We start from the raw sequence: 23,814 nt of genomic DNA on the forward strand, positions 1-23,814 counted from the left end.
ATGGCTGATCAGAAAGCACAGTGTTGGTGTTGGTATGAAGGAAACCCATGTCAGGGCACCCCATGGTGCTGCCAGGGACCAGCACACACAGAGGTTCAGGAAGCTGTCCATAGGAGGGTGGAAATCCTAGCAGTTACGGAAAGAGAAGGAACCAACCAGTCATATTTAGGGGGAAAAATAACTGGGTTTCAAACAGCTCCACAAACTCATCTCTCCAAAGGGACAGCCTGGCTCAGTGCTCCATCTCCTGCTGGCCTTGCCCTTTCCTCTTTGTCAAACGTGGCACACAACTCAAAAGATTAAACAAATAATAACAATAAAAGGAAGATTTTGGTCAGAGGGAGAAGGCTGTGGGGCACATCTGGTGCCAAATATTTTTCTGTGCCTGATGGGAGTTGGGGCAGGTGCACTTAGAAAAACAGAGCCCATGTTTGTGCACTCGTAAGACTGTCATCAAGCTGTGTTTAGGAGCCAGCAGGAAACTGAAACTCTTTTTATGGTGTTGAGGCCACTAATGTGTAAGCAAATCACATTTTATCTAGCTAATAACAGCAGAGCCCGGCCAGAGACTGCAGGCAGCTCTGGGTTAAAGTTAAACATCTCAAACTGTAATATCCATATAATGACTATAACATTTGCTAATGTCAAGGCAGCAAAAGGTGAGGAGAGGTCATGCATGGCTGAGGGCTGCACGGAGATGGCTTGCAATGCATGCAAGTGCAGCCAGTGCCCCCCAGCAGCCCAATTTAAGGTCTGTGCTCCAAGGGCTTTGGTCAGTGCCCTCTAACCTGGTTGCTCTGGGGTTATAAGAAGACACCTCCATTGCAAAAATCCTTTGCAACTGATCATGTCCCTGTGGGCTGCTAGAAGATATGTGGCTGTGGCTTGTGGCTGCACACATCCAGTCCAGCACTCAACAAACAGAGCTGCCACTGGAAGGCATGGCAAATAAGGGACAACAGCTCTTGGTCCCTCATCACCCTGCTGGGCTCTTCCCCTGGATGTGCCTTTGGAACCCTTCAGGAACTGAGAGCGATCGTTTACCTTTTCATCCCTCCTCCTCTGTGAGTCATTGGGAGCTGCTGATGTACTCAGGCTGGTTGGGCTCCTTTTTGGTTGTAATCTCGCCTTTGTTTTAGGCTGCCCTTTGTTGCACAGCCTCAGATGTCTTCAGAAGCTGCATGTGGATTGCTCTGCTTCTGGAGATCTGCTGATCCAGCAGATCAGCACATGCCATTCTTTTAACCCTTCCCACTGCTTTCCCTGCTGCTTTCACATGCAGACATCGCCATTCAGGACAGCTCCGAGTTCCTGCTCCACTGAGCTCACCTCCTAATCCCTGACATCACATCACAAAACACCCTAAAAGCACAGTGGGCCTGGGTTTGTCATTGCATTGTTTAGCACAGAAAGGACAACATCCTTCCCGCTTACAAGCAACTTGGAAAAGCACTGCCATCAGCAATAAAGCTGGATTTAGCCATCAATTCTCTCTGCAGAATGATGGACAGCATTGTGAGATTATATCACACCATAGTCTAGTTTGCCATCACATCTCCTCAGAAAACCATCCTTTCTCAGTAGATTCCTGAAAAATCCCACCTGTTTTGTCAGCTTGTGGAGCCCTGCAGCTTTTAGACCAGAGCTCTGTCACATCTGGTTGGATTCACACACACGAAGAAGACCTGGTTCATCTAAAGGAGATGAAGCTCAGCCCAAGGTGTGCTGCAGGGGAAGGCTCTGCAGGCTCACACACAGCCATGGGTTTGGTAGAGCTGGCAGTGGCACAACTCGCAATGCTCTGTGTGAAACAGACAGCCAGGGAGCAGCAGAGCTGGCCCAGCAGGCCGGCCCAGGTTGCAAATCTGCAGCTGACAGGACAAGCCCTGAGCAGCCAGGCCAGCGTTGCCGGGTTGCAAGCAGAGCCTGCGGCACCTTCCTGTGAGCTGTTCTCAAGGGGATTATGCTTGCAAATGCACTCTGCCAGCCGGGATGCCAAAGCTGCACCGTGCAGCTCTGGGACCACCACCTGCTCCCATCCCACCGCTCACAGCCTCAGGATGGTCCCACAGCCCCCCAGCCATCACCCCTCTGAGGGGGCTCATGGGTGCCATTCTCCTTCCCTGCCAAAGAGCAAAGCTCTGCCTCCTGCCAGGTGCCCACAGGGCCCAACTTGTTTTTTCTTCTATCAAAAAAATAAAAGGATTTCCCTTTACCAGTTAGGAGCTACCCCGTTCCCACAGAGCTCAGAGAAATGGCTCCAGCCCTTATCTGCAGCCATTAGCTGATAGCAGATGAACTCTGGCAGATCCTCCAGGAGGGTGTGTGCAAGGTGATTTCAGCCATAAAGCCCTCATGGGTGGGGGTGTGCTTTTTTTTTTTATCTACCCTCCTCCTTCTCCGCTTCAGCACTTGCACTGATTTACAGATTCCCATGGGCTCACACCTCCCTGGGGGGGTCTGGCTGCCAACGTGACTGCTGCACCCACGTGCAGGAGGGCTGTCCCGGCCGCCTGGCAGCTCTGAGCCCAGATAGGCAGCTCAGAATGACACTGCAGTTTGTCCCAACGCCCTTGGGACGCTGCACCTGATCCTGACGTGGGGACAAGGGCATCATCCCAGTGACATGGGACATCCCTGCTGGAGGCACCGAGCAAGCTGTGGGGCTCATAGGGTGCAGCCCCGAGTGATGCAGGGTGTTGTGCTGAACATCCCGGGAGGACAGGAGCACCGTCCCTTCACTCCCAATACAGTTTCAATTAGACAAATAGCAGCATAATCCCAGCGAGCGCTCAGCTGGAAGCTGCCCATGCGAGGGGCAGGCACCAAAATGGGACCCTCTGGGTGGGCACCCCCTGTCTGCCCAAACCCCTCCACCAGAGACCATCTGCTGCCGGCCGACCTTCCTGCAGCCTTCAGCCAAGAAGGAGCAAACAAAGGCAGCGTGTATTGCTGGTGCTCTCAGCCAGAGGGAATGAGGAAGAGGAGGGAGTGTGAGCTCTGGGCTGTCTCACATGCTCTGCTCCTCCGGGCAGGGGGCTCTGGGGGTACCAACATGGGTGGAGCGCACTGTCCCCCCACCATGGGATGCCACCTCCAGTGACAGCAGCGGGACGTGGGTCAGAGCTGTCATCTCTTCGATTCTCTCTGGGCTTTTGGAGGGAATTTCTTTTCACACTGAAATTCTCCCCAGTTCCAGAGAGGCAATTTGGGGAAAAGTCTTGAGAAACCTACGTTGTGCAACCAGGAGTTTAAAGTGATTTTCAACCCACAAAGCAACCGACAACGTTTTTGTCAGCAACTATTACCAAAACCCTCCGGCACCACTGTTACAGCAACCCCTGCCCTCCTGCGCCCCTCCTCACGCCATCATCTGCAGCCACCCCATGTCTGTCCCACTGGGTTTTTCAGTTGCTCCCCTGCCATTCAGGGCTGCCCACATGATTTCCAAATACCCACAGCTGGGCAGGGGTTGCACTGCGTTTGTGGGGCTTTGCTCACTGCTTGGGGACTGCCGTGCTCAGCCAACGAGCACGAATCCCTCCAAACATGGGATCACAGAATCGTTTGCGCAGGGGCATGGTTTAGCAGAGGGCTGTCAGTGAGGGTAGTATGGTTAGGTTGTGGTTGGACTCGATGAACTCTAAGGTCTTTTCCAACCTGAGCAATTCTATGATTCTACGAATTGAGTTGGAGGGGACCTTTAAAGGCCATCTGGTCCCACTGCCAGCAATGAGCAGGGACACCCACAGCTCCATCAGCACTCAGAGCCCTCCAGCCTCACGTTGGGTGTCTGCAGGGATGGGCACCACCACGTCTCTAAGCGACCCATTCAGCACGAATCCATCCTCATGTCTCTGCCATAAGGACAGATGGGAGAGGCTGTGGCACATGAAGGAACACGACCCAGGGCTGTGCAAGGGGCAGCTTGGCAAACCGTGCAGGGCGACAGCACTCCTTTTCTTGCTAAAGTCAACAGCTCTGAGCCTGAATACACACAGCTGGGCACAAAGTGGCTGGAGATCACATCTGCTGAAGAAGAAGGGGTCATTGTTATGCTTTGTCACCCGTTTTAGAGCAGATAGCACTTTAAAGCCATTTGGTTTTGCACTCTGAATAGTTAAAAAGGTCAGGCTCTGAGCATGGGCAGTGGGGTGTTTTCCCAGCTCCGGAGCGTGATGTGAATATTCCCAGGTGTGAATATTTGTCTGAACATCCGCTGCCTTCCCAGTCCCTCTGCACGGCTTTGATCTGTCCCCAGCTGAGCCCGGTGCGTGCTGTACTTTCCAACTTGTTGCCGTGCACAGGGGTTAAAACCTCAACACTGCAAACAGCAGAGCTGGATGGGCTCGGGGAGGACCCAAACCATGGGCTGACCCTGCAAGCAACGCCTTCAATGCGCTGTTATTCTGAAGTACAGCCAGGACACGCTGGTGAAACACTCATTACTGGCTGGCAGTGAAAGCGGCACCGCTTTCTCCTGCTGAGCTTTGTGTGTGCTGGGAGCACCCGGCTGCGCTCCCCACCACGCAGCTCCCACAGCGCGGTGACAAACCCAGACATCAATCGTGGTTAACCTTTGCTCTCTCTCATCTGTTTGTCCAGAGGCTGCAGGAGCACTGCACAAGGCACGTGACAGCCGGGGAAGCAACAATAACTTTCATTAAACTGTCCCAGCATGGGAGGGGGAGGGAATTTGGGGGAACTCCGCTCTTGTTGCAATACAGGAAGGTATTTGGGAGAATAATGCAAAGCAGGTATTGGTTATCAGCAGTTAGAGGGACGTGTTCAGGGCTGGAGAGGGACAGACACACACCCTGATGACTCACATACAGTAGGGCTCTGTGCTCTGACTCTGACTTTGACATCGTTTGCTCTTTTCAGAACCAAAACAACTCTCCTTCCCACCAGCCCAGCTCTTCCCAGCTACCCTGACTTTAAAACTCTCCCAACTCTCCCCTCCATCACTGCTGTGAAACGAAGATGAGCAGGCCCTCATTCCTTGTGATTCCTGAACGCCGCGGGGAGAAAATCTGATTTCACAAAACCGCTTTTAAACTGCAACCAAGTTTAAATGCCCAGAAAAACAAACACCTTGCTGTGCTGAATGCAGAACCGGTTAGGAGATGTTTGCATCGACCTGCAGGTAGAGCTATCAACCAGCTGTGCATGCAGTTGTGATGCTAAAGCTGGCGTCACAAAGGCTGATAATATGGGGAAAGAGCATTCCTGTGGGCTGGAAGCCATGAAAGCAGGCACCAGAGGAGGTGGCAGAAAAGCCCAGTGAATATCCAGGCTGAGCTTGTGAAGACAAATCATTTATACTAAAGCATGCAAATATAGCCTCATGCATCTTTTGTATCCTCTTTGCACGAACCTTCGACTGAATGAGTTTTAGTAGCACAAATGTTGGAGGAAAGTGAAGTTCAAAGCTGCACGCATGAGTAACCATGGAAACTGCATTTTAAATCTGCACATGCAAGTATTTGTATCCAAAGTACTTTGTACAGCCGGCCAATGCGGAAAGAGGGACACCACCATGTCACCAGCGGCCAATTGGAACTTGGGAACACAGCTTGAATTTCAAATATCACCTCCTTACAGCAAACCTCCGTCCTCGGAGTGGAGAAAAAAAGAAACGTGAAAAAAAAACAAAAAAAAAACCTGCCTGGAATTGCCATCTGCTCGTGAATATTCCACAATTAGCGGGGATGGATTCATTGGATACATTATTCATTGTGGATTATTCGCTCAGATCTAACGGCAATGGTGCAGCGGGTATTTAAATATTGTAGCGAGGAACCTTTTCAGACATAGAAGGTGTACGCATGAATATGGATGTGCTTCTGTCCTGCAGGAATCTCTGGGAACAATAGCTGCGTGGCACATACCTTGTCCTCTGCAGAAAGCTCAAAGCTTCCCTATAAACTGCATTTTTGTTGTCCTTTTTCGTCTTCATTTGTCCTCTGCCCCGACCCCTCCTCCCTCAGCTGGGCTGCCAGTGCACCAAGATCAGCTGCCACTTCAGCCACAAAGGCCTTTGCTTTGCTGCCCTTGCTGAGGCTCACGTAGTGGGAGAGGTTTGGTGACACAACGCTTTTGCTGCTCCCAGAGCAGCCTTGCAATGCGACGCACATTGCAAGTAATAAAACAAAATCCCCCAAGTGCAACGCTGTGTTTGTAAGCTCAGAGCATCCCACATTCCCAGACTGCAGATCGATTTTGGAGCCTTTCTTTTTTTTTGCTTTTTTGCATGCACCCAACCTCTCCGTGGCCAAACTGACCCTTGCAGTTGTGAGTGCCAAAGTCATGATTAAGCAGACAGCCCAAGCACCCTCAGCTGGAAGCGATGAGCAGTGTGCACAGAAAGAAACAGCTCTGAGAAGTGAATGGGACTGGGGAGGATCACAGTCAGGCATGAGACCGGGGTTGGAGAGAGCCAACGTGTCCAGACCATGCTAGGGTTTCTGAAGTAGAAACAACACAGAGAAAAGGAAAAGGGGGAAAATGATAAGGAGAAAAAAAAAATCCTAACAACTAATGAAAGAGTCCAAAGTGGCACAGGATGGAGTTATGCAACTCTAGTTTGTCCAGTGCTCTTCACAGACAAACACTCCCCTGAAGCAGCCTGGACTTGTGCAAGTGAGGGTTGTGCAATCTCAGCCTTGCTGCCAGCCATTGCCCAACTGCGCCGGGGAGCAATGCTGAGCTGCACAGAACGAGCCCTGCTCCTGAGAACACTGCAGCAAGGCTCTGCATGAGGTGCACACAGACCTGGGCCATGCAGCAAGGCAGTGCTCTGTTGGATGCATCTGCCTTTCACTGGGGACCCAACAAAGCTGTCCTCCAGTAGGGCACAGATGAATAGGAAAGGTTTTCTGCTCTTACCAAGGGCAGCTCCCAGGTTGTTACTGATATGGGAGATAAATGGGCTCTGATAGGCCATCACATCCATGCAGAAAGCCTGTGGATGTCACATGCAGGCACAGACATGAGTTCCCACTTATTTTCTATCCCGTTAGCAAAATGGCAGGCTGAAATGGAAGAACTTGTGAAACTCCCACCCAAAAATGTGTGCACTGTCCAGGACTGCATACGCTCAAAACTCTCATGGAGACTGATCTTCTTTGGGGTGCATGGGTACACTGAACCCAATTTCTTGGTCTCAAAGGCTTTCAGCTGGAGGCAAACCTTGGCTCAGTGCAGAGGCACCCAGCTGTAGGACCTTGGGCAGCCTTGGGGAGGGTGTGCTGAGCCCACATAGAGCAGACAGGGACCTGGAGTTGCCGTCTTGAAGACGGGCTGATAAAACCCAACGTGGACTCCAGGTACCAACACACAGAGAGCTCTCATGGGGGAACTGTCGGACTTCTTTCAGCCTTCCTACGTAGATTCTCATGTTTGTTAACTGAAGGGTAATTCCCAGCTGGAGGAGCAGCCTGGGCAGGGGGATGATTTTAGGGCCCAGCATCTCACTTCCAGGTCGTTACTTGACTCAGCACGGTGCAAAGCCATTCCTTCTCCCTTTCTTCCTGCACCAGTCAGCTTCTAAATCTTCATCCACTGTGCAACAGCACCAAGAGAGGAGGCAAAAGTCACCGTGGGACAAGGACATGGGAGAGCTGACAGCCCTGCCGTGGGCATGGAGCTACTGCTCAGCGCTCAGTGCAGGATTAGGAGCAGCACTTCCATCTCATGTGTCTCATTTGTCCGAAAAAAAGAATGAATAGAAAAACAACCAATTCCAGGGAACAAAAAGGGAAGCAAGGAAATGGCAGAAGGGTTTCAGTGGCAGGTTTCACTAGGTGGAATGTGAACCGAAGACATTCTTACAGCAAATACAGGCTATGACACAACGCAGTCAGCAGTGACTTCCCACCTGCAAATCCAGATCTGCTCATCTAGATGATGTTCTGCTGGAAATACAGTTGGGCCAGAATAGAATTTTTAGTTGGATTGTGTCAATTTAGATCAGATTTCCTATGGGGAAAAAAAAGTCAAAATGAATCACTTCATTTTTCCCTTCTCATCTCAGTGAGGTAGAAAGTTTCATCTGACCGTGTACCGCTCCATTTAAACCTGGATAGCTAAATAACTTTTTGCTCCAGAATATATGTGCCTCCACTTTAGGTACCGATGTAAATCTTGCTGAGTTGAGCTACTGTTACCAAATCAGTGCATTCTGCATTCTGTTCCATTCTGTGACCACACTTTTCCTAGACGACACCTTCCAATTTGTGCAGCCATGTGAACTCACCTGCATTTTCCCATGACTGAAGCAGCCTTGTCTGATAGGATCTATCCCAAAGTCCCACCAAAGTACAGGTGAAGGTTGGATTGCTCATCCAGGATGAGCAGCATTGGCAAGATTTACCTGGGATTCAGTTCTTCTCCAGGGATAACAAGGCAAAATCGCAGCACGGAAATATAAGATGACCCCAACGAAGCCATCTTGCTTCCACCCAGAATGAAGCAGAAAGGTACAACAAAGCACAGCTAATACACTCTGAAACTTTGTGGCATGCAAAGAGTCTATTTAAATCCAGAACGAAGATTTGTCTGTTATAATTGATGTGGGAAGAAAGCCTTTCCAAGCCTTGGGAAGCGCTGTGTCGCCGATGGGTTCCCACCAACCCGCCTTCCTGGACGCTACTCCTGATATTTCAGAGGTGACCTGCAGTGAACTCTGCGCTCTGTGCCTTGCTTTGTGAAGCCTTCGTTTTCCCCTGAGGATGTCTGTCAACTCACTGATGCTCAAAGGGCCCAGCAAACCCTTACAGGGGAAAATACAAGGGAGGCTCAGCAATGCCACCGGCTGCCCCAGCACGGGCTGAGAGCTCTGAGTGCCAACAACCTCTGGTCTGCAGATTATTCACAGATCCGCGTTCCTCACCCATCTACAGAGTATTTCAGAGCTGTTCCCTTTGGGTTGCATGGATGAAGGCACCCCGTGTGTGGATCCTGCTGCAATGCCCAGTTCTCCACTCAGACATAACACAGCTTGTCCTCCCAAAGCCCACACATGGACCTGTGAGCATCCAGCACTGAGCACGTGCCCTTTGGGAATAGCCTTGTCTTTTCAATTGTGTCTGTACAGCACCTAGCACAACGACCTACTAATTATAACAGAGGCTAAATTACTGCTAAAATTAGGTGCTTATTAACATCATAGCCTCTGGGCACCACCACAACACTTAATGATCCTGCAGCCTGACAGTAACTCAGGACCCATCATAATCTTCATGAAAAACTGTCCTTAGGGAGAGAGTTCTTGTACAGCGTCTTGGTTTTCCATTAGGCTGCATCTTACATGTGGAAAAATAAAACCTACTCAAATGCTAAGAATTTCAATTCAGTTCACTGCTTTCAATTCCAAAATGATGGTGTGGTTATGTTGCTATTCCTTAGCCTTACTGTTAGCTTTGAGTCATGAGCTTAGAAGACAGTTCTTTGAGTGTTTTAAGGTGCTCAGGACCTTAGTTTTTAAGGACTCACAGCCATTAAAGGTCACCTACACACACACACCAGTGAAATGAAACTGATGGGATGTGGTGGAGGTGCTGGGGGACATTTTGCTTGTCCCTGAGCTGGCACTGCATGCATTGACATCCATCCACCTGGGGCAAATCAACAGGGTCAGAGCAGAGGTTGTGGGGATGGGGACAGGGATAGGCATGGGGATGGGGAGGCAGACAGGGATGGATAAGGGGATGAGGGTGGGGATGGGGATGCAGACAGGGATGGGGATGGGGGTGAGAAAGGAGGTGGGAATGGGGATGGGGACAGTCCAGAGCATCCTGCACCACACAGAGCAGCTTGCTCACTCTTTGCCCCAGGTGAAGGAATCCCTTGTATGGCCACCAATGAGCAGCCACAAGGCTGCAGGAGAGCCCCAGCAGTGCTGGAAGTCAGACACAACTATTGCACTGCACACCTCTGTTGCTGATTAATGAGGATGAAAAGGAAGAAATGGATGTCTCCTCCAAGCCCTGCCCCTTATGCACACCCCCACAAGCACTCATATTATCTGTATCAAGCACATTTTTATGTAAATGCCCTAACCATCCCTTTCAGAGGTACAATGCCTCCCAGACTAAGCCCCTGAATGGCATCGGCACATTTCTCGTGCCTCAGCTGCTCACCCAGACAAACAGAAGCGTGGCTCTCCACAAAGGGCTATGGTAATGCCAAGCACTTGGAGAGCCGAGGGGCGGAGGCAAGCAGGGGCCAAAGCTATTTTAATAACAGAAGAAAAGCCGGGCTCCCGCTATCTGGATGAGTCAAGGCAGGGGCAGGACCCACAGATGGATAAATGGAGTCACACAAGGCAGATGTGCAGTCAGGAGAGGATGCTTCCCACAGGACACTCCATGGCCATTAAAGGCCAATATCCCACCATGCAGACTCGTAGAATCATAGAATGGCTCAGGTTGGAGGGGACCTGAAAGATCATCTAGTTCCAACCCCAGTGCCATGGCAGGGTTGCCATCCATTAGATCAAACAGCCCAGGATCCCATCCAGCGTGGCCTTGAGTGCCTGATTCAGTGCATATTTGGGACCTTCTTCCCTCATCTCTCCTAAGACAAAACTCCACAAGGCTCTACACCATGGGTTGGTCCTCAGTGCCTGGTGGCACTCCTGGCGGCTCCACCTGCATCAGGTGAGGAAGGGTCTTCACTCAGGACATGACAGCTTCTGCCACGGATAGGTCAGCAAAAAAGATCATTCACCAGGAAGGGTTTCAGGGCTTCCCAATGGCACCTCTCCCCCGATGTCCAAGGCCGGTGTGCCAAAGAGATGGCTGCCCAGCACCACAACAGGTAGATGGGCTTTCTAGAAGTTCTCTGCAGATTTTTTGTATGACAGAGTAAATGTACGTCCTTCACAGGTTGAATTTTCACAGCTAAAGATTAGAGAAACACCCTCGCAGCAGTCCCAAAGGGTTTGCCAGTGCTGCAGCTTATCCTGGCCTCATCTTGTGCTGTCTGCCTTGTACTCAGTGGGGCAGAAGTGGGGCAAGCCAAGGTCATCTCCGGCTGTGTGCAGGACCCTGCTTCTGCTGGAGGGGTTTGGAGAGGAGGGAGGTGAGATTTGGTTTATGCAGGATTGCTGCAGTTGTGAGACATGGTAGGGAAAACCCAACAGGGCATTGAGAAAGTCCATTTGGGGGGACAGGGAGCAGCACAGCCTGGCTTCCCCGGTGTCACTGCGAGCCAGAACACTGAGCAAGCTTGACAAAAAGATCAGAATCCGTGCAGAAAGCCCAGGGCAGTATTTCCAGCTGCTCCTCACACACAGAAATCCAGGCAGCTCCAGCACATGGCGTTACTCTTGCTGCCAGCCAAGCCATGCACTCAGCTCATTAGTCTCATGCAAAATCAGGCCAAGGGCACGCAGGCATTCTCTCCACTGATGCCTTCACTCTGCTCTGATAATTCACCATTAAACTGCAAGTGAGTTTGCAGTGAAAGACACTGACTACTGGGACAGCCATGGGACAAGCACTGGACTTGTTCCCTGTGTTAGGGAGGACATGCTGATGTGGCCAAGTGTCCCAGTCCCACTATACAGCCGTGCCCAGGTGAGGGTGGAGCAGAGGGAGGTGGCTCTGGAGTTGTTCTCTCAGAGGGGACCGTGCACATGGCAAGAGATTGAGGCAGCCTGAGACACCAAGTCAAGCCAATGCCAGCTCATGGGCTACAACAAGCTTCCTGACTGCAGCTTGGCTTCTTCCTCTCTCCTTCCCAATGCTGCTTTGTAGTGTTCCCATACCGAGGGCCCCATCCCACCCACCAGGCTGGGGGCTGCAAACCCAAACAAAGTACAGCTGGGGTTTGGGTCAGCTCAGCAGCTCTGTCCTGGAATGTGGGCTTTGCAACAAACAATTATGATAATTGCCAGTGACAATAACAGGCAGAACATATTTGTGTCATGGCAACACAGGAAACAAACTCAAGCAAAGCCTGTGTCCATCAGCCATCCCTGCGGGGCAGCCCATGCTCACACGGTTGCTGATGTCCCTGACTTCTGTAGCAGCCCAGCTGCTGCACTCAGCTCCTACTAAAACCAGCATGGGTTACCTGGACATGATCCCAGACCTCTCCTGACCTGGAGATGGTGGGTACAGGGACAGGTGGGGCAGGTTTGTTCCTTCAGGGACCCCTGCAGTGCTCAGCCCAACAGAAGACCCCTTTGCTTCTGCTGTTCCAAAGCAGGGATGCACAAGGCAGCATCACAGCCAGTGGCTGCTTTGCAAAGGCCATTGAGGGTTGTTCACATCACGGCTCACTCAGGCATCTCTCCAGCTCCTGGCACTGCTGCCCAGCCTGGGCGCTGCAAGTGGGCTGCGTGCCATCCGCCTCGGGCCTTGCAAAGGTCACAACATCCACAAGCAGAGGCCATGCCTCATTATTTTGTATCTGGTTCCCCTACAGTGGGATGATGGCAGAGCCAGCAGCGGGGGATGTCACTGCACTGTGCTGACCGCCCTCTCTGCTCCCCCTGCTCCTGCTCAGAGCCACCACTTTGCCTAACTCAGCCACAGCTAATGAGGCTTCCCACCAATTTTCCATTAAAGATAAATAAATAAATCACACCTGGACTCAGGCCAAGGGAACAAAACTTTGCCTCCACAGGACAGTGATTCAGCAGCGTGTAACTCCGGTTACAATTGAAGCTGCACTTACGTGGTTTGGATGCTGGCACAGCTCAGCCGGGAGCACCAAACCACAGCAGGTCAGCTAACAGGAAAGGGCAGGCCCAGCCCATTCCTTCCCCCAGAACTGCATCCCACTCCTTGCCAGCTCTGTGGGGCTCGTGGGGCTCCTCATCCTGCTCCTCATCCGTCAGCAGCATCGCACTGACGTGCAGCGGGAGCTGTGCACTCAGCCGAAGACAAGCAAGCTGCGCTCACGTCACCAAAGGCACGCTCTGAAGGCGAGGACGTTTTGTAAGAGCAAAAGCAGGGCGTGATTTGACCTGCAGACTCTTTCCTGCCCACAAGAAGGTTGGCTCTGGAGTCCCAGGCTGGGGAAGGAAGAAGATGGAGTCCCCCATCTCACAGGTGCTGTCACCTCCAGAGTCACAGAACCAAACATATCCATGTTGCTCCACTTTCTGTTTGCTTTGCAGGAGGTTGGGCAAGCAGCTCCATTGCTGCTCGCTGCCAGCAACTCCCGAAGCCTGGTGAAGTTTCCAAAGAGCAGATGAAGTTCACGCTGGCCAAATGTTTATAAAGGGGAGGAATAATGACTCAGATGCCCTCGCAGGCTCATCATCTGCCTGTGATCCCAGGCAGAGGAACAACCAATGCACCGCTCTTTGCGAGGACTTAAAATAGAACAATATAATTAAGAGCAATTACAGGGCTTTACAGAAACGGATTCTGCCAGACTGGTGCTCTGTTTCTTGAGGAGATTAAAAGATTGGGTGTTAATGGAGAAGCCCTTCCAGGTGAATTTCTGACAGAGGCATCTGCGTTCGTGCCATAGGACAGCTGTAGGATGATGGGCACAACCCATTCTGCGCCCCACAAAGGGGGGATCTCAGAACCAGGGAGGAACCACTCTGCTGTTTTCCAGGCCAGGTTTCAGCTTTTCACATTTCTAAGTGGTTTCCTGGAAAAAAAAAATGAAATGTAGGATGCTTCCCAGGAGGGCTCTGCATGAAGACTTGGTGCCCGCTCTCCAAGTGCTTGGGCCAATAAAACAGCACTGGGCTCTTCAGTGGTGCAGGGAAACATGGAGAAAAGCCACTCTTAGGGCTAAGAGGAAAGTGAGACCAGTTAAGTTCTTATCAGGACAGAAGGCGGGCGCTTGTTGCAGCAGCTGAGCCGTGAGTGGGGAGCATTTGCCATACCAGGGCCTGTGCAGTCACTGTGGACACTGGAGAATTCATGATCTGGCTGCTCGGTGAAGCACACGTGTATCTGGACAGATGAGGAGCCCACAGAAACCACACGGCACTGCTGATGTACTGATAGGTGGGCAGCTCAGCCTTAGGCACGCTTACAGTTTTCACTGGCAGCAGGACAAAGCAGAGCATGGAAGGAGGGTTTGGCAGAGGTTAGCAGCATTGCTTTCCTAGTGTTCACCTCCCAGCATGGAGAGCAGCACAACAGAAAGCCCACAGCATTAGGGGCAGCTGAAGGAACCCAGTGCACGAATGACTGGCACTGGGAATGGACTCTGGACGGTGTTAGGAAGAACCTGCAAATAAGGTAGTGGTTGGACACAGGGGGCTAGGAGGATTGCTGGGCCAATGCTGGCTTATGACAGGAAGGACTGAGGGTTCTTCTATTTCTTCTATTGCACCCAGCATTGCATGGGAGGTAACCTGAGTGCCTTCTCGCGTTGACCAAAGGTAGGAGACCTTTCCCTCATAGGTCTTTCAGCAGAGCTCGGCAGCCACATATTGCTCACAGCACGTGATTTGGCCCTGACAGCACTGCTTTACATCCCTGCCTCAATCTCATCACGTCTGGCAGCATCCTCTGGGGACAGCACAGTTAGTCCAGGCACTGTTTGACCACGGACCATCCTTGGTGCAGTACTGGACTGAGTGTGCTCCAGCAAGGATCTCTGCAGCTCACGGGGGAGCAGAGCACAATGCAGCACCACTGCAGAGCTGTGCATTGCTGCTCTGCTGCAGGGCTGTAACCCCGAGTGCCTGAGAATGAGTAAAAGCCTTGAACTAGAAATGCAAACATGCACATAATTTATATTTAATAAGGCAGTTAATGTACTGTGTGTCCAACAGAGGTCCACTGAGCTCCTATCACCCGTTTATTGAGGTTACCCCACGTAATAAATTCCAAATAAGTGACAGTGGCCGCATTTGAAGTTACATTAATAACTTTACACGCACATCTGAACCCAGAGCCCTCCACACCGGGAGAAAGGAGGGCGTAGCAGTGCTGCATTTGCTGTGCCCACGGGTATTTCATGGACCTGATGTGCCACCAGCTCTGAATGCAGGAGTTAAAGGAATTCTTGGGTGGGCTGCAGTTTGGAGGAGAAAATGTGCATTTTCAGAGACCCTGAGAGCAGAAATGCTTACAGAAAGCTCAGTTACATGAAGTCCTAACAGGGATCAGGAAGTGTTGGATTCTAACTGGGAAGAAATGCTTATTTTCAGCATTTTCAGGGGGAAAAAATGGATAAAGGCACAATAAAATAAACAGAATTTCCTGAAATCGTTTTTCAGTAAATTTGATTTTCATATTTTAATAAATACGTTTTGGAGAGAAATGGCAGAACGAAAACCTTCAATGACTTTGAAGACGTTTATGCTCCCCCAGCTCAGCAATGTGCTGTCACAGACACAGACTGAGCCCACACCACTGCTTTCTGGAATGAAGCAGGGTTTAATCCCAGCTGGTTGTGTCTTTGTCTCTTGCACCTTTGCTTATCCACTTCTCTGTGGGTGGGATTTTCCAGCTCCAACCCAGATGTGCCTGTTGTTGCATAAGGGCAGACTTATTGGGCATTTCTAAGCTCTTCATGCCCAAAAGCAGCGAGGGTGTCCTGCTGACATCAATCCCTTGGAGAGGGAAAGACTTTCAGGCTTTGCCTTGATGGTCGAGCCTTACCAGGCAGAGCAACAACATGCACTGTACTCCGCCCCAGCAACACGCAGCCCTGGGAGCACGAAAAGCAATGGGCCAGGAGCTAAAGCTGGGGCTGCCTTGGTTTACCAGGTGTTTGTGTTGTGTGCATATAAAACCCACTGCAAGGCCAGAAGCTTTTCACTGCTTAGCTCCCCATCCCATGGAATAGGACGGGTGCTGCAGTGGGAAGCCGGACACTGCAGGACATCTGGGCTCGAGGGTCCTTTTCCTGATGTGTCACTTGGTTTCTGGAGGACCTTGGCATGCTTTGGAGGCCCAGGTCCAGTTTGATACCCTGAAGGACCGCCGCCATCCTTGCAATCACCACCCAGCTGTCCCTAGGTCCTCTCCTTCACTGAGCTACAGAACTGCCTGGTCCTCACCTCTTTCCTGCTCCTTGCTGCTAGCAGCCCTCAAGTAAGCTTGCAAAAAGCTTCCTCCGTAGGAGCCTTTCTGAGCTACACAGGGCTTAGGGTGTACATGGATCCTATTGCCACAACAGCTCATTGTATGCAGCTCCTGAGCTCATCAGAGCTGTGTCCCAGCTGGATGGCAGGAGCCCAAACCCATCAGTGACATCCAGGGGAGCCTCACTCGGACACCACAGCACAGTGTGGGTCAGGAGCTGGATTTCAGCCCGATTGACGATGCAGCCTCTCTGCTGTTGACTGCCCAGAACCTGGTGAAAAAGTCTCCCAGTGCTCCCACTAAGGTAGTACACAGCCAGTGCATGGCCAAAACCAGGAACACATCCTGAAGATGCCCTCACCCACAGCCCAGCTCCCTTCTGTCCCACACACTGTCCCCATGCAGGACAGACTGCACCACCAGGACCTGAAATTCACAAAAATCCATGGGGAAAGGGCAGGACGGGGCTCAACGGAGTGGTTTCTAAAGGGCTCGTGAGCCCTGCAGGTGCAGGGCTTTTGCTGTCTGTCCCTGTCAGCTCAGCTGGCTGCACAGCAGCGCGTTTCCCAAGTCCTGTGCATGCATCATCCATTTCACCCTCCCTGCTCCATTGCAGTGAATCCTCACCACATTCCTCAGATCTGGCTGCCCTGGAGAACCAGGAGCCATCAGGGCTACAGCCATCAGGTGTGCGTTTGCTTGGGTGGGCCGTAGGGATCCCCCAGGCTACACTTCCACCCCTCCTACCCAGCTCAGCATCGGCCCCGCATGCAGCCCCACATGTAGCTGAGCCCTGCGATGGGGGCAGCCAGAAAGCAGAGCACAAATGGCCCAGTCACATGGAGATGGTCACCTCTGCGAGCATCAGGCGACTGTTCAAAAGGCAAGCAGCCCTTCTCCTTGCTCCCTGTCTTCCTCTCCATTTAAGCACACAGACACAAAGAAAAAGAAGAAGAAAGGAAGGGGGAGGAAAGAAAAGAAAGGGGCGACTTCCAGCCAGGCAGTAAAATGCCATCTGTCTCCTGATGGCTCATGTGACACTGACAGACGTCCGCTGCAGCCAGAGCCGAAGGCGCACGGCAGCTCTGCTCCCCATCCCTGCAGCAGGGCAGCATTCCGTCCAGGCCTCCAATCTCACCCAGACAGACCCAAAGTCTCCACCACACAAAGCTGTGATGCTGCTCCTCTCTGCCCTTCCTGCAGGAAGTGTGCCCAGGGCAGTGCTGGACTTCGGACTGCAGCCATCCTGCAGCCGGGCTGCGTTTCCCTCTCATCCACCTGTTTCCCTCCAGCAAAACAAAGGAGCTGAACAGCAGGCCGCCTGCCTCCCCCGCGCAGCCCAACTGCTTCGTTGCCTCCAGGGAAGGAGCCTTGCTGACCCCAAGACAGTCCAGGGCCGGAGGACCCGGCTAAAAGAGAGCTTTGTATGGGAACAAGCCGGCAGCCCGCCTGCTGCAGCCAGCCGGGGCTGCTCAGCTCCCCCAGCACACAGCCCACTGTGGGGCAGCCCCACAGACGCTGCCACAAAGCGGGGGCTGCAGCTCATTGCATCCCTGGAGCACAGATGTCTGCAGGTGACATATCGGCTTCCTTGAAAGAGCTGTGCCTGCTTCTGCCCCAGAGGAGGCAGTGGGCATGGCCCTGTGTTCCCAGAGCAGGATGGTGAGACAGGTGGAAGGGGAAAGGCCCCAGACGGTGCTGTTTTCCCTGGGTTCCCAGCAGTGATGTCCACACTACCCTTCCCCAGAGCACCGATCTATGAGGAGACAGCAGAGCAGCCCAGCTCACACCTGGACCCCGTGCCAGTCTGACCCCAGAGGTGGTCTGTCTGGCTTCTGCAGCTGTCCCTCACCCCACACTCACCTCACGTGGCACCTTTGATGGCTCCCAGCCCTGCTCTGCTCCCCACAGCACTGCCCTAAGTTAGGGCGACAAGGGAGAGCTGCAGCTACATGAAGGGTGTGAGCCCAGACAGACGTCATCACAAGGTGCAAAACACTCAAGAGAAACTCTGACGGGTTTGCAACTGCAGCAGAGAAAGATGCTCTGAGTCTGTTGTGAGGTGGTGGTTCAGAATGGCTTGGATTCAGCCGTGGGAGGGCTGGAGGCAAATCCTCCTGCATGCGGGGATGGGAGCTGCTGCAGCCCTACAGGAGCTGCCATCCAGCCCACGTACAGAGAAACACTCCGAGACAGCCTGGCCTTGCTGTGTTTAGCCTGGCTAATGATTAGCTAGACAGGACATGGCCATTCAAGGGCACAGGGTGAAAACAGCCCTTCTGCCTTTGCTTACACAGCACACACAGCTGGGCCATTCCCACAGCCAACACCCAGACACAGCGAGAGCAACGGGAAATGGAGAGCATTTGGAGCAGCATCCAAGGGCCTGGGCTGGGAGAGAGGCCCAGTGGGTGCTGCCCAGCTCAGCTCTGCTCAGAACTTCCCCCAAGCAAGAGCTGACCCAAAGTACACAGCTGGGTCTCCCTGCAGAGACGTTTATGCATCCAGAGGCATCCCCTCCTGAGATCTCTCTCTTTGTCCTCATGGCATCCATCAAAAGTTGCTTTAGGATTTAATCTAAAGCACTGAGATGATGGAAAAGGCCTTCTAGTATGTCTCACACTTTCTTATTCCCTGGAGATCCCACAGTATTTGCTACAACACCCTCCTACCTGCCCAAAGAGAAAGTGCTTTCTCCTCCAGAGCCATCTGCAGCAGGTTTACAAGCTTCTTCCCAAAGCCTGGCTCTTGGCTCCATGGACCTGCAGAGCTGCTGAGATGGTGCCTGGTTGGATGTCTGTGAGACCCATCATCGGAGCGAGCTGGAAGGAGCAGTGCATTGTTTGCCTCTGGGGCCGGAGAAAGAAGGGATGTCCCCCATTTTTTGGAGAATAACCATGGGACACGTCCTCTGTTTGGTACTCCTCACACTTAGCGTGGATGTTTTAATCCCAGGCACTCAGGGATGGGGTGCAATCTCCATCTGTGGAGTATTTCAAAGCTTGAGTAGATTGGCCCTGAGAAACCTGTTCCAGATTTTAAGCATGTCCTGCACAGCTGTAAGTGCAGTTGAGTTGACAGTGTGGAGTTTGCTTTGTACAGCTCTGGGAAAGCCAAGGCCTTACGTGTCTCTCATATATTCCTCCCACTCAATATTCTTCTTGTGTTGAGAGAAAACCACTCAAAATTGCTCTCACAAGTGCTTCTCATCAGCACGAGTGAGCAGAAAGTGAAGATGAACTGATCTTATTTAAATGCAGTCCACTTCAATTGTCAGTTGGAACTGTTCAAAGCCATTTAATTAATACAGTTTGGCTTCATCTCCCCATACAGATACACTTCCACTGCTCAGCAACTGAACAGCACTGCACAGCCCAAAGGATATTTGAAGTCATGCAGGTCTTGGTGGGCTTCACCCAAGACCAAAACCCTCCTCTGGTTGGGCAGTCCTCAAATTGCTTCCAGCATCTCCATAGCTCTTCCTTCCACACCCAGAAGACAGCATCTGTTGAAGTGGTTCAGAAGCAGCAAGAGACCCACTGCTAGAGATCCACCATTAACTGTCCGACAGTCCCGACTTCCCAAAGCTCTGTTCTCTTTCTTTCTCTCAGGTATCAGAGAGCTGATCCTGCCCCAGTCTACACACATTACCAACAACAGGAGCTTCTGATCAATTTTGAGGCTGATGTTAGTCCCATTTCAAGCTGGAGATCAGACTTGAGACCTCCAAGGTCCCTTCCATCCACCATCCAGCAGTTGACAGGTCTTGTTTTACAGAAGACCTGTGTTTCCAGAGGTGGGAAGTGCTTCTCTACCCTACGTCTGCCCGTTCTTAGTGGTCTCACACAGAAATTCCCTGTTGGCACCATCTTTTTTCTTTGCCAGCAGCAATAGTGGAGCACTGGCAAGGTGTTGTTTCTGCGGGCTCAAATATGTGCACATCTGACCTGGATATGCAGGAGTCTGTCTGCCCTTCACATCCATTCAGGTTTCTGCTCCCCACCGTGCAATGTCAAAACTGTGTGCAAATAAGTAGTTTTCTTTCTGTCTGTCCATCTCTGTCTTCCTCTCTTTCTTCCTCTCTTCCTTCCTTCCTTCCTTCCTTCCTTCCTTCCTTCCTTCCTTCCTTCCTTCCTTCCTTCCTTCCTTCCTTGCTTGCTTCTTTCTTTCTTTCTTTCTTTCTTTCTTTCTTTCTTTCTTTCTTTCTTTCTTTCTTTCTTTCTTTCTTTCTTTCTTTCTCTCTCTCTCTTTCTCTCTTTCTTTCTCTTTCTCTCTCTCTCTTTCTCTCTCTCTCCTATCTTTCTCTCTTTCTTTCTCTTTCTTTCTCTTTCTTTCTTCCTTCCTTCCTTTCCTTCCTTCCTTCCTTCCTTCCTTCCCTCCTTCCTTCCTTCCTTCCTTCCTTCCTTCCTTCCTTCCTTCCTTCCTTCCTTCCTTCCTTCCTTCCTTCCCTTTCTCTTCCCTTCTTTCCTTCTTTCTTTCTTTCTTCTTTCATTTCTCCTTTCTTTTTCTTTTCTTCGTTTTCTCCTTCCTTCCTCCCTTCCTTTTTCCTTCATTATTTTCTTCTCTTTTTCTTTCTTTTCCTTTTTTTCTTTCTTTTCATTTTTCTTTCTTCCTTTTTTTTTTTCTTTCCTTCTTTCCTTCTTTCTTCCTTTCTTTTCTTTCCGCTCTGCATTCATTTGAATGACAAAGGTTTCTGATTACAGTCCCTCTGGAGAACAGAGCAGCAAGGCTGCTGCTCTCTTACTGACTGGCAGATTAAGACAGATAAAGGGAGAGATTTGTATATTGACTCTGTGTTTATGTAACTCATGTGCAAGGCCTAGCCAGGAGCAAAGGGAGATCTGACCCACATAAATAATAACGAGCAGCATTTTTAAACTAAATCATCTGGAAAATTCACAGACGATTCCATCGGTTCTATTGTGTCACCGGAGGGTCATAAATAATTCAGCCTTGCTCAAATATTTATGGAAATCAATTTAGCCCTCAGTCCAACGTCACCTCCCTGAGAAAACATTTTCCCTTCGTATCTCAAGTGCAACCTGACTGCAAGGCTCCCCAGGGCCGAGGGCACCTGTAGGCTGCCAGCAGCACACCCATCCCAGCTCTGAGGCCACCATTTCCAGGCTGTGCCACTTGGGAAAGTGGAGCGGGGAAATCACCCACGATGTGAATCCCTTGAGCATGCCATTGACCCTGCTGGGAGCTCAGCATGGGTTATTCCGTATATTCTCTTGATGAAAAACCCACTTGAAGGGAACTGTGGATGTCTTCCAGCACCTTCACAGCAAACAAAGAAACAGGACAAATCCCTGGAGGCAAAAGCTTGTCCCTTCTGCACATCACCCACGTGGGCAATGTGCTCAGAGAATGACTGGACTGCTCCAGGCATGAAGATCAAACCTGCCAGCTCAGCCACCAGCACTGCTAGCTGGGGCAGCCATATTCACCCCATGCCAACATGGAGAAGGAACACCTCCTCTGGCCTCTGTGCTCCCTCACAGCTCCTGTAAGGGTTGCCTCTTGGTCTGGCCTCTCCCTCAGTTCCTGCGCCCATTTCTTTTCTCTGCCTGGGACAACACGCAGAGCTGAGCAAAGGCACAACACAGCTGGGTTCCCAAGGGGCACCTTGGCAGGTGAGATTGATAGAAAATCCCCCTGTAGGACCACGTCTCTCCCAGCCAGTGGTACAAGGAACTGGGCAGACTGCGAGCATCCGGGGTGGGAGGTGCTTTCCTGCTATGGGGAAGTTGAAGGCCGACTTTCCAGACTATGGCCGTGGTTGTTGACAGCTACAAAGGCAGAACACAGATGTTCCTTCCAGTATTCAAAGTGTTTCTGATCCCCAATTCCCAACAATTCCCAACAATTCATTGTGTTGCAGGACGAGGCAGAGGGAAGGTGTGGCTGGCGGCCTGAGGAGGTGTAGGCACTGGTATGGCCAATCTCTGCTTGGGCATGGGAGACAAAGAGGTAAAGATATGTGTAGATGCTTTTAACACAAAGGAGCTTCACTGGAAGTAATTAGCGCTTGTGAGGAGAAAATACAAGAGGAAAAAAATGACAAAAAGGCAGATGGAGTCCTTGTTTGCTTATTTGTTTGTTTATTTCCTCTTCCTGGCTGGAAGATTCCCTCCCTCATCCCCCTTTTATGATCTGGGGCCTTTGAAAATGCACTTCTTTTCCACTTGGCAGGTGATTCATAGAATCATAGAATCACAGAATGGCTTGGGTTGGAAGGGACCTCAAGGATCATGAAGCTCCAACCTCCTGATGCATGCAGAGCCACCAACCTCCCCATTCAATACCAGCCCAGGCTGCCCTGGGCCCCATCCAACCTGGCCTTGAACACCCCCAGGGATGGACGGGGCATCCACAGCCTCTCTGGGCAGCTGTTCCAGCACCTCACCACTCTCTGTAAGGACTCCTTACAAACTGGGATGAAATATGGATGTTCCTGGGCTGCGGGGTCTCGAGCTGCCCAACATTTGGGATGCCGGCTAACGATGAGCCTTAATTCATAGCACCATTGAAGAAGTGCCTGGCTTTGCTCAGCACAGGGACATTGCCTGGTCTGTCTGCAGAGTTACTTCCTGAATGCACGTGCTTTAGCTGAGTTTCATTCAGAAAGGGTTAATTTGTGCCCTGTTCTCCACTAAGCACAGTCACACAATCAACCTCACAAGAGCGGCTTGGCTTTCCCCTCTCTTCTCCAGCCGTCACTTCTTGGCTTTTAATAAATTATTCAGCTTTCCTAAATATGCATAGGGGTCTCATTAACAACTAATTTTGCTTATTTAAAACAACTGCATAATCAGGCCGCTATAGTGTTTTGCCTTTCTTATAGCAATGAATTATTCATGTGCTGGGAATCTGCATATAAATTTATTGATTCTTAAAAGGACACATTTTGCACAGCCTGGGCAGAAAAAATATATATATAAAAAATAAAAGAAATAAACCGTGGCTATTTTGGTTTTGAACATTTTGGCCCAAATTCCCCGTTTAAAAAGTCATATGGTGTTTTCCTGAGAACAGAGGGCAGGCAAACCCATGGCATCATCGAATGCACCTGGAATTCCTGAGTGCAGCAGAACGAGGGCTTTCCACGTGGCAATTAATCACTTGCACAGTCTTGACTTACAGCCCTTCCCCAGAGCACTGTTGCTGGCCTAATGTTCAGCATGCATTGCACGCTGACCTCTAGGTGCCTTTAGGTGCTGCCAGTTGATCCACCAAGAACATCTGGGCAAGGAAGGGACATCTTGCAAGGGTGTGTGAAGCCATCGGTACCACTGGATTAAATCCGGGCTTATCCCACAACAAAAGCACTGAAGAAAAATACACAAACCCAGGTTCAAAAAGGAGCATGCAGCAATGCATGCAGTCAGCATACAGGCCTGCTCAGCCACCACCATTAAGGAACACAGGGCATTTAACACCCCACACACCCCCACACATGCACACCTACTGTTTCCTGTACTGGCTTGCTGCATTTTGTCTCATTCCACAGATTTGCACACAGAGATCCATCCCACAGCCACAGCTCTCTCAGCAGCTGGTCCCATTCTGCTCAGGCTCACAGCCCAGCGGGGTAATTCCGGCCTAAAGGGACCTCTGGAGGTTCGGTCCAACATCCTGCTCATAGCATGGTCAGCAATGGGATCAGGTTGGGTGCTTGCAGCTTTATCCTGCCTCATCTTGCAAAATTCTGCGGAAGGAGACTGCAAAGCGTCTGTGCAACCTCTTCCAATGCTTGGCTGCCCTCGTGGTGAAAGCATTTCCCCTCATCTCCCAC

At 51.1% G+C, this 23,814-nt stretch overlaps 1 long non-coding RNA gene across 2 annotated transcripts in view; it reads right to left on the reverse strand.

The window, feature by feature from the left end:
* Positions 1-17,935, reverse strand: part of LOC112530214 — a 29,225-nt gene extending 11,290 nt beyond the window's left edge. The window contains exon 1 of one of the 2 annotated variants that reach the window (XR_005841692.2): positions 17,880-17,935. This is a non-coding gene — a long non-coding RNA (uncharacterized LOC112530214). Of the gene's footprint in view, positions 1-1,044; positions 1,190-17,879 lie in introns of those variants that run through there. The other variant, XR_006932067.1, reaches the window with a different exon arrangement.
* Positions 17,936-23,814: the final 5,879 nt, after the last annotated feature.

The sequence above is a fragment of the Gallus gallus genome, chromosome 23, assembly GCF_016699485.2.
Source record: "Gallus gallus isolate bGalGal1 chromosome 23, bGalGal1.mat.broiler.GRCg7b, whole genome shotgun sequence".
NCBI classification, from domain to species: domain Eukaryota; kingdom Metazoa; phylum Chordata; class Aves; order Galliformes; family Phasianidae; genus Gallus; species Gallus gallus.